Source organism: Spermophilus citellus, assembly GCF_964194105.1.
Source record: "Spermophilus citellus genome assembly, chromosome: 5".
In the NCBI taxonomy this organism is placed as follows: Eukaryota; Metazoa; Chordata; class Mammalia; order Rodentia; family Sciuridae; genus Spermophilus; species Spermophilus citellus.
The window spans coordinates 73,086,514-73,096,732 of NC_138186.1; the positions used below are offsets into that span (position 1 = coordinate 73,086,514).

Below are 10,219 nucleotides of genomic sequence, written 5' to 3' on the forward strand. Positions count from 1 at the left end.
TTATCAGAAACTCAACCTAAGGAGGCCTGGGAGAAGACATCAACAGCATTCTCTCCTATGTTTTTTTGAATTGGGTTGGAAGATCCATGTTTACATTATTTTTATTCCATATAATTGATAACCCCCCCAAGACAAAGAGTACGTTTTATTTCTCTGACAAAACTTTCTCTTTTTATGATCTTCCTTTTAGCTACATCTTTCCTAACCAAGTGGCTAATAATAAATATATTTTGAACTTAATAAGCTAATACTCATACAAGACTGCAGAGAGAATATATACCCACAATTTTCAAGTGCAATTTTACTTTCTTTTGGGATTTTTATACTTCATTAATGTGCTCTTTTCTTTTGCTATTCCAAGAACTATATATTTCCCCAAGTTAGCCCAAGGCCAAATTGTCTATATGAAGAATATAGGATTTGTTACAGAGAGAATGGAAAGAGAAAGAATAAGGTAATGGTTAACTTTTACATGAAATGTGGGACTTTTCAGTAAGTCTCAAGAATCAAATTTTGTTTAAAAATTTTTGTTTTTGTTATAAAATATGTAATAAGCAAATATGAAAGATCAGCATGCATAGAATTCTAAAGATAATAATAGTTATCACAATTTTTAAATTTATATAATTTTAATGATTTCACTGCTTAACATTTTTATCTGGTAAGAAAGCCACAAGTCTTGTTGCTTGATGGTGGGAGGATAAGGATAGGAAAATTTTTTCAAAGTAGAACTTAGAGATATTTATGGAAGAGAAGAATAAAAAACATGTGGAAGTTAGTCAGACCTGTGCCTAGTTCCCTACTTGGGTTTTTTCTTTTTCTTTCTTTTTTTTTCTGTTTGGACTCTAGTTTTTTCAATTTTTCAAATTTAGATTTCTTAATTTACTCTTGGTTTTAATATGTCTGTGTTAGTCAGCTTTTTGTCACCATGACCAAAATACCTGACAAGAACAACTTAGAGGGGGAAACGTTTATTTTGGCTCAAGATTTCAAAATTCAATCCATGGTTAGCTGACTCTATTTTTCTGGGCCCAAGACCAGGGAAAAAATATAAGGCTGAAAGGCATGCACCCAGTGATCTACTTCCTCTAGCCACTCCCTAATGCCTACAGCTGCACACATTAATCCATTCAAATTATTAATCCACCAAATGGATTAATCCACTAATTAGGTTACAGCTCTCAAAATCTCAACATTCCTGCATTGTCTCACACATGAGCTTTCAGGGGACACCTCACATCCAAACCATAACAATGGCATAGCTGAAAACAGAAGTAGCTGAGAATCTAGTCAAGAAATATGCTAGAATGAGGAGGACTACAGAGTAGATTGTCTGAGCTAAGACCAGGTGGGAATTCCAGCTCATAACTCAAAGGAGTCCATACCACCAGTGCCAATGGTGTGGAGTTAAATCACTCAAGGGATACTCTCAGGCCGTGACTTAGTCAAGAGAAAAAAACACTACAGTTTAAATCTGTTATAAACTTTAGGATCAACAGACTGAATGACTAATTATCTTCATATAGACAAGAGACACACTCTTGTACACCATGAGGACTAGATTATAATGTGGCACAAAGATTCACTCCAAGTGGATCCAAGGACCACATCTAGCCCCTGAACCAAGAGTTCCTACATTTCCACTCTTCCCCAGACACCAAGAAGCAAATTCAAGGAGAAAAAAGATGGAAGAAAAGCCCCTGAGAAGCACTTTTCTCCAAGAGAAACTGAGTAACTCCTAAAGATACTATTTAAATTATAAGATCAGACTTCAAATAAACAGATTGGACATTAGAGTAATTTTTTTTATGCTAACCATCTTGAGAGAAAGGCTGATTAGTTATAGACAAACCAAGAAGTCACATTTTCTCTGCAAATCTGAATTGATTTGTCAGTTAAATATTTTCTCTCCTGTTACACTGGCTAATGCATTAAAATTACAAGAAAAATTTAAAAAGAAAACCATGTAAAGTTTTTTATTGCATTTCAAACTCTCAGCTAATTGGAAACATCTTCATTATCTAAACATGTATATTTACATTCACTTATTCTAAAATAATCAATTAAATAAGTAGAAAAATCATCTTCTCTTAATATTTGGCAGAGATGAATATTACATGTTTCCAAAACTATATAGTAATATACTTCATAGGCTGACTTTATATATACATAGTAGTTTAGTTTACCTAAAAAAATGAAAATATGTCCATAGAAATCTATCATACTGTTAATAGGAAAGTTGCTTCCTTCTTATGCAATTGATAATATCACAGAAAAAAGGCAAAAGCACTAAACATTTTCCTGTTCTTACCATTGACTGAAGTCACATGCCATTTTCTTCCCTTAAGCTTCCTGACTATTCTACATGTTATTACTCTGTGCCCAAGATGGAAATTTATCAGAAATAAATTCAATAAATATTAAAGAGGGGAAGCAGTCTCATGAGGGGTGGGCACTTTTCCTTCCACTTGTTTATAAAGGAATATTTTATTCATTTCTCACTCTGCCTCTCTAGGGTAGAATGCAGAGTCCTTTTTACTGTTTCTCACCATTCCACTCAGCTTCTCTGTCGCCACACATATGTTTGATTTAGATGAGCCCCTCTGTCTGTTTGGGAATGTGTGAAGCAAGCTAAACCTCCCTGATGAGGGTTGAGGGTTGCATTTCAGAGACGAAGTTCTTGCCTGGCTGGTTGCTGGAGCTGTGGTTAAAGGCTGGGGAGCTACTGGGACTCTTGCAAAGTCTCTCAGCAGCTGCACTATCAGGCGGCCAGCCTGGCACTTCCTCCCTACCCGCCCCTGCCTCCAGACTGCAGTGGATCGTAATTCAATAGAATTCAAATCCTTAGCTGCCTGGAGCAGCCAGGCAGCAGGCCCAGAGGCCCTTTCAAATCAGGGTTTTTACAGTTATTTTAATCCACAGGAGATGCCAGCATTTTTCTGTCTCACAAAGACAAGCAACACTGTGCAAATACAGGCTGGTAATACAAAGTCTTGAGGAGGCAGTTGAGCCAGATTCTTTTATAAGGGGAAAAAAGGAGAGTAAATCTATGTATAATGTTCATTGTGCTAATCTGTTGTCTATTTTTCCTTCTCAGGAACAGATTCAGATAGGAAAGGGAACAATAAGTTAATGGTAGGTGCAAGTACATGGAAACAAACCATTTTGTGCAACAAACCTGCAGCCAGCCCAGAGCACATCATGCCACTCTCTGCTTCAACTGAGTAAATATTAGTCACTTTGTCTTCCTGTTGATAAGGTTGAATTAAATCATGGATGATTGCAATCATTTAACTCTGTCTGGGCTTCCAGATTTGGCTTAGCACTAGTTATTCTACAAATCTGAGGAGCGATAGGGACTATGTTGCCTGGGAAGACCCTTACAGCTTGGTGGTTACCCCAGTACAACCTCTGGGATCAGACTCTCTGGGTTCAAATTCTCCTCTGCCAGTTACTACCCATGAGAATTTGGACACATTTGTAACACCTCTATGCTGAGATAAAAAAGATGTTGGTGGTACCTGGAATGATTCTTAAATAAATAAATTAATTGGAAAAGTGTAAAGCAGTATCTGGCATAGTAGTACCAATCTAAGAGTAGAGTCTGTAGACCAGCAGTATCAGCATCAGCATCACCAAGAGCTTATTAGAAATGCCCATCCTCATATTAACTTTATTGGAATCTTATTTTCAATAAAATTCCTGCAGACATTAAATATTTGAGAAGTATTACTATGTAAGTATTAATATTGTTATTTCAGAATGGCTCTAACTAGCTAATGTGGTCGAGGCATCCTTAGTGATTTCCTGTGATTTCCCCTTTCCTTTCAGGTTCTCAGCCCAAACAAGAGACTTTCTCCTCTCTGACACTGATGTCTGATTATCTTGACTTCTTGTGGCCAGTAGATTGTGCTCTTGTGAACCTGTTTTCTGTATCATTCTCAATTTGCATCCTGATATTTACTTTGCATCCAGATCCTTATGTTTCTGATTCCAGCCATCTAATTTAACCCAAGTCTCCATTAGCATCTTTGCTTGTTAGCTTTATGGAATACCTTACTTTATACACTGCATCCTGATACCCTGTAGTTTAGCTGGAAGGTTCTATGCCCAGTTGCCCATCCTGAACAAAAACAAGAATAATATCAGAAACTTATTATGAGAAATAAAAAGTTGGAATTCTTTAATTCATCCCTCCTAGGCTCCACATTGCACAGAAACATTGGATTTTTATGGTTGTCTCCAAAAGACAATTTTCTAGCAAATTTTATAGCAGAGAAGAGAGCTCAGCCTTTAAAAATGCAAAGGTCAACAAAGCAAAATTTGCTCTATTTATGGGATGGGTGTGACATTTGGACCTCTTAGCAGCCAACATTCTTTTTGGCTTTAGGAAAGAGTTCATTGCTACACCTGCTTGCTTTATTTCACATCAAATGGTCTTTAGTAAAGAGATTTGGAAACAGAGACCTTCCGTAGGCATTCATGCCAAGCTTATCACAATTCCATGATGCTTGGCCAATAATGCAATGAGAATAGATGACTTCAGGATGCCAGGGCCCTTGGTGTGTGGTGAATTGAAGGGACATAATTGTATGTGAAGTGGACAGAAGAAAAGCTTCAAGGGCACACTGGCACCTAATGTAAAGCAGCAGAGCAGCCCTGTAGAGAGGATGGAATTCACAGCAATAAGCCTTGTATCCTGCCATGGATCAAATTGGAAAAGGGAAGAGGTTAGTTATTTGTAAACTGTGAGATTAATGTGACTCACAAACCATTTCAATCACGGTTGTCCAAACTGCTGGGAAAGATTGCTTAGCTTTCCACAATTATTGATGTTTCCTCTGCATATGGCACCATGCAAACAGTCCAGGTAAGAAAAGAATAAAACATAGGTGCTTCTTTCCAAAGAACTTACGATATGTGTGTGTGTGTGTGTGTGTGTGTGTGTGTGTGTGTGTGTGTGATGAAATTAAAATTTAGCAAGGAGTAAGTTGAGGTTCTAAAAAAAGTAACAGAAGAGGAATTACCCATTTCTAACTTAGAGCGTGAACAGCGTTAGATTGGCTGTATGCATGGATATTTCACTGCTGACTTATGCAGAGTTCATTGTCTGTCCCTGACAACCAGCGGCCACTCCACAGAGACAGGGCCCTACTGCATGACAGTGAACAGAACAAAATATACCCTGCTTGCAGGCAGACATCCAGGAAAGAAAGTCCAGAAGGTGCTGGAAAGTGCTGCCTTAGCCCTCTCTTCAAAGTTCACCAAGGTTGTTTATACTCCCTAGAAATATATCTTCTTTCCATGGACCAACCCGAAATCATTCCCCAAAATTTATTCTATTTTTAATCTACTGTAAGTCTGAATCTTTACAAGAAACCCAAAGAATAAGTACCATGACCACCACCATAATTTATTTTTCCTCAAATCTATAGATTTATTGTGGTGTCAGTGTTCATACATATCATATGTATGTGTGTATATTTTTATTTTTGTTAAACTGGTTTTCTGTTTGTTACTATAAAAATCAGCTTTAGAAATAAAGATTATATTTAATTAAAATGTGTGCCCTCTTTCCTTAATATATTTGTTACATTCTGATACGTCCTTGTGGTTATTATCTGTAGGGTCTTGATAGAGATGATTGCTGGAGAGCTCCTTTTCCATCAGCCTGGTTGAGATCTATTAGAGAAACACTAGGAGATAATACAAGAGGAGACTCAGGAGGAACAAGAAAGTTGCAGTTTTGGACTGTTATATGAAAGAAAGGTAAGATTGACTCCTTCATTAGGTATAACTAAGAGCAAGGACTAGAAGTCATGTGGAGATATTTTACATACTCTTAAAAGAAAAATTTCCTACAATGTGAAGCACTTAAAATATTTAAAAAGGCTGTCTTGAAAGATTGTGAATTTCCTATCTTTAGAAATGACAGCTGCCCCCGCCCCCATTATTTAAAGCAATAGATGGCTGGTTGGTTAGATCAGAAGCTCTTAAAAGCTTATGCTAAAACTAGTGGCCTCACTGACTGTGTTAGATTAACCCCAGGGAGTGTGTAAAATGCAAAGATTTTTTGGATACAAATTTGGATTCAGTGAGGTTTGGGTCCCCTAATGTAGATCAGAGTTTTCCAAAATGTGGCACGTTGGCATTTGAGAAAAGAGCAAAACAGGAAAGTCTTTCTGACCTCCTCCCCTGAAGTAGACCTTTAGGACCTAGGAATGCTACTCTGACCATCTCCCTCCCTTCTACCCTGAAGAATCTCATATGCCAGGGGTCCTACTCTTTACCCAGAAGAAAGGAATAAAGACACAGAGATGCCAAGTAGAATCTGAACAAACAGGACTTGCTAGGCTCCCCACAGTTGATGGCCATTAGATCTTATTATCACAAGAGAGGGGGCATCTCAAGATCCAAACTCAATTCTTGTGTTCTCATGAAAGAAAATTTAAAGTCAGACACCAAAAGCCATGCAAGACAACTTTATTAGGGAGAAATAAAGTAAGCTCAAGCAGAGAGCTTTTCTAGAGTCGTTCATCTCAGAGCAGAGAACGACAAAGTGCTCTTTCCAAATTTATTACCATTTGATATTTGCCTTATGAACTGGGGACCACTTTATGCACTCCTTACCAGTCAGGTGTTCAACTCTTCCTTTACCTTGGGGAATGGTTTTGACCCTAATTGTTCTCTCTGGAACTGTCATGGTAGCCATCCTATTCAGGGAGACTTCATCTACAAACCAATCCCATGTTAACGTAGGTATTGGGGTCAGTGGTGGGTCAGAAGTTACCTTAAGATGTAACTAAATAAACCTTCCTTCCAAAATTTATGGAAGTACCTATAGTCATACTCCTGATCTCAGTAGACCTTGTCAAGTCAGTCTTTTTTCTTGGTGCATTTCCCCAATTAGCCCCCAAGTCAGCTCCTTTTGTTTCTATTTGCTTATTCTCAAGGTCTGTGCACCTGATGATTTTCTGCTACAAGTTATTTATTCATCTACCTTGGAAGGAATTTAAAGAAACTTTGTAAGTAACTAAAGAACACCCATGAATTAGCATCCACATATCAGACAAAACATTTGCCTTTGGTTTTTTGGAATTGGCTTATTTTCCTTAGCATGATATTTTCCAGCTCCATTCATTTACCTGAAAATGCCATAAATTCATTCTTCTTTAAGGCTGAGTAATATTCCATTGTGTATATATACCACGTTTTCTTTATCCATTCATCTGTTGAAGGGCACCTAGGTTGGTTCCATAGTTTAGCTATTGTGAGTTGAGCTGCTATCAACATTGATGTGGCTGTGTCCCTGTATATGCTGATTTTAAGTCCTTTGGGTAGAAACACAGGAGTGGGATAGCTGGGTCAAGTGGTGGTTCCATTCCAAGTTTTCTGAGGAATCTCCATAACTGTTTCCATAACATTTGCACCAATTTGCATTCCCACCAGCAATGAGTGGACCTTTCCCCCCACATCTTCACCAACATTTATTGTTGCTTGTATTCTTGATAATTGCCATTCTGACTGGAGTGAGATGAAATCTTAAGACTGTTTTGTTTTGCATTTATCTACTTGCTACAGATGTGGATGCTAATTCACAATAAGAGGGAGGCAGGGAAGAATAGAGTTACTTTGGATTAGGTAGAGGGGAGTGAAGGGAGGGAGGCAGTAGGGAGTAGGAAGATAGTAGGATGAATTTGACATTATTACCCTATGGATTATATGACTATATGTCTGGTGTGTTTCTACATCATGTACAGCCAGAAGAATGAGAAATGATATTCCATTTATGTATGACATGTCAAAGTGCATTCTACTCTCATGTATAACTAATTGGAACAAATTTAAAGAAAGAAAGAAAGAAAAAAGAACACCCGTGACCATCATATGCACTTCACTACTCCTTACAAACTACTACCTAAAATATTCCCTATGTCAAATGATATTTCTACCTAACTATCCACTATTTTATCAACCTATGCATAAAAATACACAGTTTTCTCCATTTTCTGGGGAGGGTGGTATCTTAATTTATGAAGGCTCTCATGTTTTGTAAAACTTTTATTAAACAAATTATTATGCTGTTGTTTTGTTATTCTTTTATTATAGATGCATCCCCCGTAAACCTTGTGATAGCTTAGAAAATGATACTACCTTTTCTCTCCTGCAGGTAGGTATTCCCAAGGCAATTCTTGGGATCCAGGATTCATTAGGACTCACAGGATTCAGGAAAGATTTTATACTCATGGTTGCAGTTTATTGTGAGAGGATACAGATTAACATCAGTAACTGACAAAGGTGTTCAGGGTAAAGTCCAGGAGAAACCAGGTGCCCCTCTCAGTGGTTCAGATGTTCCCACTCAGTAGAGTTGCATGCAATTATATTTGATTCCCCCAAAAAGGTGAGACACCAAGTGTAAAGTATTGCCAACCAGGTAAGCTGACCCAATCTTTGGTTGTCAGAACTTTTACTGGAGGTCAGTGAGTGGCAGACTTTATTCAATCCCCAGCTCCACAGAGGTCAAATGGATAAAGGATAGCCTCAGGCCTCAGACCCATAAAAACACTCTTAGTAGGTAAGATTTCTAAAGGTTCAGAGGTTATTTCTTAGGAGCTGGTCAAAAGTCATTCTTTTTTAAATTAAAGCAGTGTTCCATGTTTGAGCAATGGGCCTGCTGAAATAACCCTTTGCTGCAGAGAGCAGCAGGTGTGGCTTGACTACAGATCCCTTCAGCCCTCTGGAGGCCAGAGACCCAGCTCTGAATGGCCTGTTGGTGAGGATCAATGCAGGATCTGATGCAGGTGGGTTGGGAAAATATTGGAATCATTGTATTTAAATAGCTACCCAGATGATTCTTATACACAAGGAAGCTTGGGGATCTTTGGGACTAAATGGCTTTTAAGGATTTTCAAACCATTAGTTCTATGATTTTGGGGGTTATAGTTTCCAGCAGATGCCTTCAAAGTGTCCTTTTATTTCTCTGGATACTTATTCAATTAAGTTTTTGAGAAGTATTTTTAACTAATGCCACAGTGCCTTTGGAGATGAGGAAGGTGTGAGAAGAAAGTATCCCAACTGAATTTCCAGAGGTGTTAGAAAACCAACAGGTTAGTAGGTACTAGTGGCTAAGAGGGAGTCAGGGTGGAGGTCATTCTCTGACTGGCTTTACAAGGACCTTAAGACAAAAGACTCTTGTCATTGAAAAATAGTGTAATGAAGGTATGTGTGACAAACTGTTGAACAATGGTGTTTCCAGTTTTGTGGGATTTATACTTTATGGGAATTTCAGCACATCCTATACCTCTCGAGGTCCCAGTTAGATTATTAGCTAATTTGGATTAAATGAAACTATCTCCGTATGATAATTGTGCTTAAATATAAAAAAGACTTTTGAGATATTTATAAATGCCAATGTTGAGTAATTGCCAGATTATGATTTTGTAGTTCCTGAGTTTATCTTATAACAGATGATCTGGCCACAAAAGTTAGATACAATCTAGATATGAATTAATTTGCATTTTGTAAGCTTTCTCCTTTGCTGTTTCCCTCAGCTAAATCTCTTATTTTATTCCCTACACATTACTGTGCTTTCTCTTGATTTCTGATATGTGTTTCTCTCCCAGATCTGTTTTTTTTTCCTTGGCTATATTCTCATACTTCTTTTTCCAATGCCTGCTTTTGCTTGTCCCTTAAATATAGTTGTGTCCCAATTATATATATAAAGTTTTATTCTTAGGATCTTACCTTTCCCTCTATGCTCATTCCTACAGAGAGATCAGTAAATAGCAAATGTTTATTGAGTGCCTACTATATGCCAGAGAGTGTTCAAGGCATTAGGGACAAAGAGGTAACAGGCAAAGAAAGACCCCAGCTGCAAAGATTCAAAAACTTCAGCCCTTCATATATTTTTTTCTTTTCTTTTCTTGCAGTACTAGGGATTGAACCCAGGGGTGCTCTTCTAGTGAGCCACATCCCCAGCCCTTTTGTGTTTTATTTTGAGACAGGAGTTTCACTAAGTTGCAAAGGCTGGCCTTGAATTGGGGGTTCTCCTGCTTCACTCTCTTAAATAGCTGGGATTATAGGCATGAGCCACTGCTCCAGGCTAGCCCCTCACAGATGATCTGCCCATCACCTATACTTGGTTCTTCTCCTCTGCAGACCCAGTCCCAATCATAGTCTGAGACCCTCTGCTTTTGAGTCCTGTTAGACTGCATATCCA

At 38.0% G+C, this 10,219-nt stretch overlaps 1 long non-coding RNA gene across 1 annotated transcript; it reads left to right on the forward strand.

Annotated features, from left to right (window-relative positions):
- Positions 1-5,647: 5,647 nt before the first annotated feature.
- On the forward strand, positions 5,648-8,776 carry LOC308650198. The gene is made up of 4 exons (XR_014022278.1): positions 5,648-5,769; positions 6,954-7,025; positions 8,110-8,170; positions 8,646-8,776. It is a non-coding gene; the product is annotated as an uncharacterized lncRNA (long non-coding RNA).
- The last annotated feature ends 1,443 nt before the right edge of the window (positions 8,777-10,219 follow it).